Source organism: Drosophila ananassae, chromosome XL (genome assembly GCF_017639315.1).
Source record: "Drosophila ananassae strain 14024-0371.13 chromosome XL, ASM1763931v2, whole genome shotgun sequence".
NCBI classification, from domain to species: domain Eukaryota; kingdom Metazoa; phylum Arthropoda; class Insecta; order Diptera; family Drosophilidae; genus Drosophila; species Drosophila ananassae.
Window position 1 is genome coordinate 9,677,216 of NC_057931.1, and position 6,290 is coordinate 9,683,505.

A 6,290-nucleotide genomic window follows, 5' to 3' on the forward strand; every position below is an offset into this window, starting at 1 on the left:
AGCGCTTATTAATCGATCTGAAATCGATTCGAATTTGCAAGAATCCACCTTGCCTCCTCTGGGGGGCAAGGACATGATGAACTGCCACTTAACGCGATGCACACAGCTCGCCGGGAATGTTGAAAATTAATTGCAATTAAAAATCCCGATCCCAGGGGCCAAGATACATATAAACGGAGAACAGAGAACGGAATGCAGAGAACAATGAGCTGACAATGACAACGATGACGGTGGACGGTGGAGAGTGCAACCTCTGAACTCCTCGTTCTACCAATTCAGAAACAGAGTTACAGATACAGATACAGATACAGATACAGATACAGATACAGATGCAGAGATGGAGATGGGTAGGGAAAGCCCTGGAGAAACCTCAGCTCCGATGGCATTAGCGTTGACAGCAGTTGCCCAACAAAAGGAACAGCATCAGTAGGAGTAGCAGTGGCAGCAGCAACAGCAGCAACATCAGCAACATCAGCTTTGTTTATGGCAGTAAGCATCTCATCACTCACGCGAGGGCACTGAACGAAAAATATACCAACAAATAGAAGGAATAAAGGTCCTAAAAACAGTAAATAATATATAATTATTACTAACTTGCTTCCTATATTTTTTAAGAATTTTTTAAACCCAAAACTACTATTACTTTTTGAATGAAAACTGGAAACTTTTAAGAAAAGTGTAGAAGAACCTGCACCTGTGTTGGCCCTTTTTTTCTTGTTGTTTGTGTGTGTTGGCCAGGTTTACTTCCTGTCCCAGTGCAACACCAGTAATAGTAACAACAACAACAACAACAACAAGAACAACAATAGATATATAGAAACAACTAACAACATCATATCATCTCCCCCATTTTTGCCCTTCGTCATGCTCCTACTTTAGACTCGACTGCTATTTCATTTTAATGACTCACGTGACTTTCACGTATCTCTTCAGAGTCAGAGCCCTAGCTCTACATAAAAATATATACTATACTATATATATATATCTACAACAACAAGAGGTAGAAATAGAAGTAGAAACAACAACAAGTATACAAGAATATAGAAAATATTGTCCGTGGCAGAAGGGAAGGCAGAAAGGGGCCAGAAGTATAATCATAATAATAAAAGTTATACACCTAACATGCTATTACATAACAGGGAGCAAGAGGACAGACCAAGGAGACCCTCCAATCCGCCCATCATCAGAAAGAGACAGGGCTAGACCCAAACAGAAAGAGACAGGAGAAAGGGACTTCTTACTTCATTTGAGACTCGTATGGAGCTACTATGGAGCTACTAAGGGAGTGGATGGCAGAATATGCATGCTTAAAAAGGGGGGGATCAACTCTACACTCTCCACTACAAAGGGGGGACTGCACTACATGCAGCATCAAAACATTCGGTTAATTAGCTCATCAGCAAATGGAAACTATTTGGCCCGAAAGAGTCAAGGGAAGTGGAAGCCGATTATCGAACTGCACTGACTGGGAGAGGGGATTACGAATATGTATGATTCGGAAGACGAATTCGGAAGTCCACTCATTAATAATGGTCTCCAAGTGGTCACTACTGATGGAAGAATCAAAGGATGAGTGCTTCGACATTTTCTAATTTCCAAAATAATAACTATTTGAGAGACAAGGTAGTGTTTCCTAAGAAATCCCATTCTAGGAGCTGCGGCTCCTCCACTGACAGGCCATTCATCAAATGGTTCGACTTCGGTTGCTTCCTTTTTATTTTCTTAATTTTTTTTCTCTCTATATATATATATATATTTTTTTTTTTTTTGGAGGAAAAAGTAAGGAAGACCCGGGGGGTAATTGGCCAGTCAGATGAATGCCAGAGGCACAATTTTCCATGCAGTTTCCATCGCCTCCTGTGACAGGCCTGAGACGGGGAATATGCGGGATATATCTGAGGGATATGGGAGATATAGGGGATATATCAGGGAGGGCATAAGTGTGGGGGGTGTGTGTGTGTAAATACCACGTCAAATGAACTTCAAATGGCGGACAGACAGGAGGCTGTGATTGACGGGGAAAGAAAATCCCAATCCCAAGTCATGGGAATCATGATTTTAATTCAGATTCAGAATCAGATTCAGATTAGAATTAAGGTCTCTATAGTTTAGTCCATAAACTAGACCTAGTCTAGTCCACCAGCCAGTTCCAATTCGGGCTAAACCAACTGCAGTTTCTATTGAAAAGCGTCACAAAAACGGTTTCCATTTTTTTGCGACTACTGCTCCTGACCATAATCAGTTGGCAGCTGGTTTTCTGTTCAGTTCGGTTTCGAGTTTGAAAATAGAATCAAGCGGAAAACGCCAAAGGCCCATAAACTTGGCGCTTGGATAGAAACCAACCAGAGCCAGAGTATGGATGCTCTTTAGGAGGTATTAGTTGGGAGGTTATAGCTCTGAACAAGACAAAGATTTCATCCCAAAACTCATAGGTTATATCTCTAATGTTTGTAACAAAAATATCTCTCTGGAAGCCCCCTCTATTAGTCACTTTAATAACTCCGTTTAGAGGGTATATTAATGGGAATTACATGCACATACTAAACAGGCAACTGGAAATGGGCAGCCAGCGAGCCAGTGAGAGGACTGGCAACTGGCTGGCTCCTCCTGGCCAGTGAGGCGGAAGCCCAGAGCCAACGGGCAACACCTTTTAAAGTGCCACCAGAGGCCCACAAAAGGAAGCCATAAAAGCAGCAATTTAAAGACGATTAGAATTGATTGTAATTAGTTTACAACAACAACTAAACAACTAAGAGGGGGCCTCTCCACTCTCCACTCTCTACTCCAGTCCCCAAATGAAGTTATTTTTATTCTTGAAATGGAATCTGAAAACTTTTATTTTCCCAATTTAAATTAGAGTTCAGAAATCGTTTAAAATCTTGCCAAAAATAAGAATCTGAAATGACAGCCAATTACTGACTGACACAACCTGGTGTTTCATGTTCGATTGTTTGGGAAGATTTTCAAACAGAAATCTTCAGAAGAATCAGGAAGGCGATGGCGAAGGCGAACCAAATGGTTAATAACAAAGAGCGTGGAATCTGAAGTGGCGACTTATTAATGGGCCACAGATGGTGGTTGCACACCAACATGCACCACCGAGTTTCCCTCGGTGTTTTCCCTTCCAGGAAAGGTCTTTCTTTCGTGCCACCTAAGGTTGTTTTTTTTCTGTTTCTGATGACTCATCGTCGTCCAGTTTGAATGTCACGATTCGGATATATCTTTTTTTCTTTTTTTTTGTCCAAAGTCTGATGTCTGAAGTCTGAAGTCAGGGGTCTCGGGGGTCTTCGATTCCCGGTAAGCCGTGTTTTGCTTATCAGTCTCGGAACACTGACCGCCTGCTCGCCAAAGATAGGCTCACTTTTCGAGGGGTTTCTTCGAGGCAAATATTTCACTCGGCTGTCGTCGAGTTGGTCAAGATTTGGGAGTAGCGAGTAGGACTTTATAGACTCTGTGATACCTGGTACTACTGCTAGTAGAGCAGGATATCTGGCAAACCTAACTAGTAGTTCTAGGGAGTCTAGATCCAAAATCTCATAGCTCTATCTCTTATGGGCTGTGGAGTAGGGAGTAGGACTTGACTATGTAGGGTAGACTATGTGATACCTGTTACTGCCACTAGAGTAGGGTATCTGGCAAACCTAACTAGAACTTCTAGGGAATCTAAAGGAGTCTATATCCAAAATCCCATAGCTCTAACTCCTAAAGTCTCTGAGCTACAAGCTTTTAAAGCAGACTGGCGGACAGTTAGGCGGACAGACGGACAGTCGGACAGTTGATGGGAATACCATATATACACTAGAGCTCTCCAAGTACCAGGTACCACCAGAGCAATGCCCCTTCAAGATAAAATAAATAAACAAATTAGACCCAAAGAAAAGTAATTATGTTTTAAAGTTAGAATTATGACTAAATTACTATACCCGGTACTATTAGAGCTAACCCCCAAATAGACTTGCTCTTTAACCCTCTAGGGTTAACCCCCCACTAAGCACCCACAAAAGAAGAAATAAAAAAAGAGAGAAATAAAGAGGAAAAGTGATATGTAAATGGCTTTTCGAATGGCACACTTGCGAATTGCTGTCCACTTTTCGTGTTGTCCTGTGGCATGTGATCCCTTTTTTGTGTCCTGTGTTCTGTGTCTTCATGGCTTTTCTTCTACTACTTTTTACAGTGAGCCCCCCCCCCCCCCTTCAATTCCCTTCCCGGCAGCGTGTTTATATGTTTATCATTGTTATTATTTATGTTTAGATTTGAATGTCAATGTCGGATGGCATCGGAATCAGATTCGGGACTCAGCATCGACATTTATTTCAAAGTTTTTCTTTTTTTTTTTTTTGGGGGGTAGAGGAGTGGGGGAGTGCCCTTTGAACTTTGATGGCATTAAGTTGTCACTTTGCGTTCTGACTTGCCGAAAAGTACATTTAAAGCGGCGCCTATATCCCCCAGATACACAGATCTATATCCCCCACCCCTCCCCCCTCTTGATTTATCTTCCTCGCTTTATTAGCTGACAACAAAAACAATTACTTTTTCCCCCCCCAAAATTTCCCCTTTGAAGAGGCAAGTCAGTCCTTTAATGTCTTTCTCTCCATATTTTTCCCCCAATTTTTTTGTTGTTGAAAAATAATTAAATTATTAGCTGGCCATTTTGCTTACTTAACTATTTTTTTTAATATTTGTTTTTTTTCTTTCGACAAAACTTTTGACAACTTTGGGTATTGTTTGTACTTTTCTTAATTAATGTTGGGCACTTTTCAAAAATATATATATTATAAGTATATCTGTATCTGTGTGGCTATGGGAGTTTGTGGGTATTTTTGTTGAAAGTTGTTCGGAAAGTGAAAACGAGAACATTAAAAATAAAAAATAAAAGTGAAAATGAAAATAAAAATGATTAGCATGGCGGAGAAATAAACGGACAAAGAGAAAATAAGCAAAAGAAAAAAACAAATTCATTTTTTTTTTTTAAAGAAAGAAATTAATTTCCATTGAAAATTCCAAATGCCACTCGAGGAAAAAGGAGGAGAGTGGGGAGTGGGGGGAGAACTGGGGAGGCAGAAGGCAAACAGTCGAAAGACAAAGAAATTTTTTAATTGATTTCACTTAAAGCATCAAAACAGCGCCGAGGAAGAGCCCAGCCAGCTCATCAGATGGAGAAATATCAGAAAAAAAAAAATAAAATCAAAAAAAAAAAGGAAGGAAAAGTACCAAAAAGCGGATGATTTTGAGTTGTTGGCTCGTATTTGTTAAACTTTTTTTTTTTTTTTGAAAGGTCTGGAGTCAGTGGCAAGTACTTGGCCAGCAGACTTGGCCAGGGGGAAGGGGAGGGGGCTTCCAGATCATACACAGCGAGAAAATGCAAGACAATCAAAATTAACAATTTGGAAACGGGGGAGGGACATCCTCTATCCCTCTAGCCCTTAAAAATAAATTTTTTAAAAATATCTAAAAATAAATTGCCCTCAAAAATCACTTTTTAAATAAATTTCCCTCACTGCCGTTGTGGCCAAGTGGACCTAATTGGCCATTATGCTGGCCTGGCCTGGCCTGGCCTGGCCCAAAACAACTCAAGTGCCGGCTAATTAAAAGGTAGCGTGAAGTACCAAAAACCCAAAACAATTCAAAAACGCGGCTAAATCGCCTCAATTGGCTTTCCTAATGGGATTTATTTTAGTCTAAGGACATTTGCCGAATGTCCCTTATCGGACAAGTGTTTTTTTGTTCTCAGGACCTTCTCAGGGTTTTCTTGGGGGTTCCTGCCAGTCTTCCCAACCGCAGGAGTCGTCCTGGACAACAAATTCAAAAATAAAATTTTCTCAACAAAAAAAAAACCCAAAAAACAAAAGATTAAGAGGAGAGGTCTGTCAATGGAAATTTTCAGGGAAACCGCTAGAGGAAGAGGAAGAAGTGTCTATGTAAATTACATGCACTGAGAAAAACAAAAACAATAGAGGGAGAAGCAGACACATGCAGTGGCCATTTTCGGTCATTAATCATTCTTAGCGGGCGGTGACCGAGTACTGGGTTCTACACGTCAAAAAATAAATGTTTTTTAAATGATTTTAGATTAAATAAAATATTAAAATGATTAAATATTTAATAAAAACGCCTACACTTTGAGAAAATGCATATTTTTTGGTAGAAACATATTATTTTGTAAGCCAAGAACAAGGGGACATTTCTCCCAGTGCACTTACAAGAGAGCTGTTAAAACTAAGCTGGCTTTTAAGCTTGGGGCTATGGGGGCCACTCTCTCTTTGGCTCTCTGGCCAGTGCCGGCTCTGGTC

At 40.5% G+C, this 6,290-nt stretch overlaps 1 protein-coding gene across 2 annotated transcripts in view; it reads right to left on the reverse strand.

Annotated features, from left to right (window-relative positions):
• Window positions 1-6,290, reverse strand: part of LOC6504684 (chaoptin) — a 153,437-nt gene that overhangs the window by 19,368 nt on the left and 127,779 nt on the right. The window lies entirely within an intron of this gene.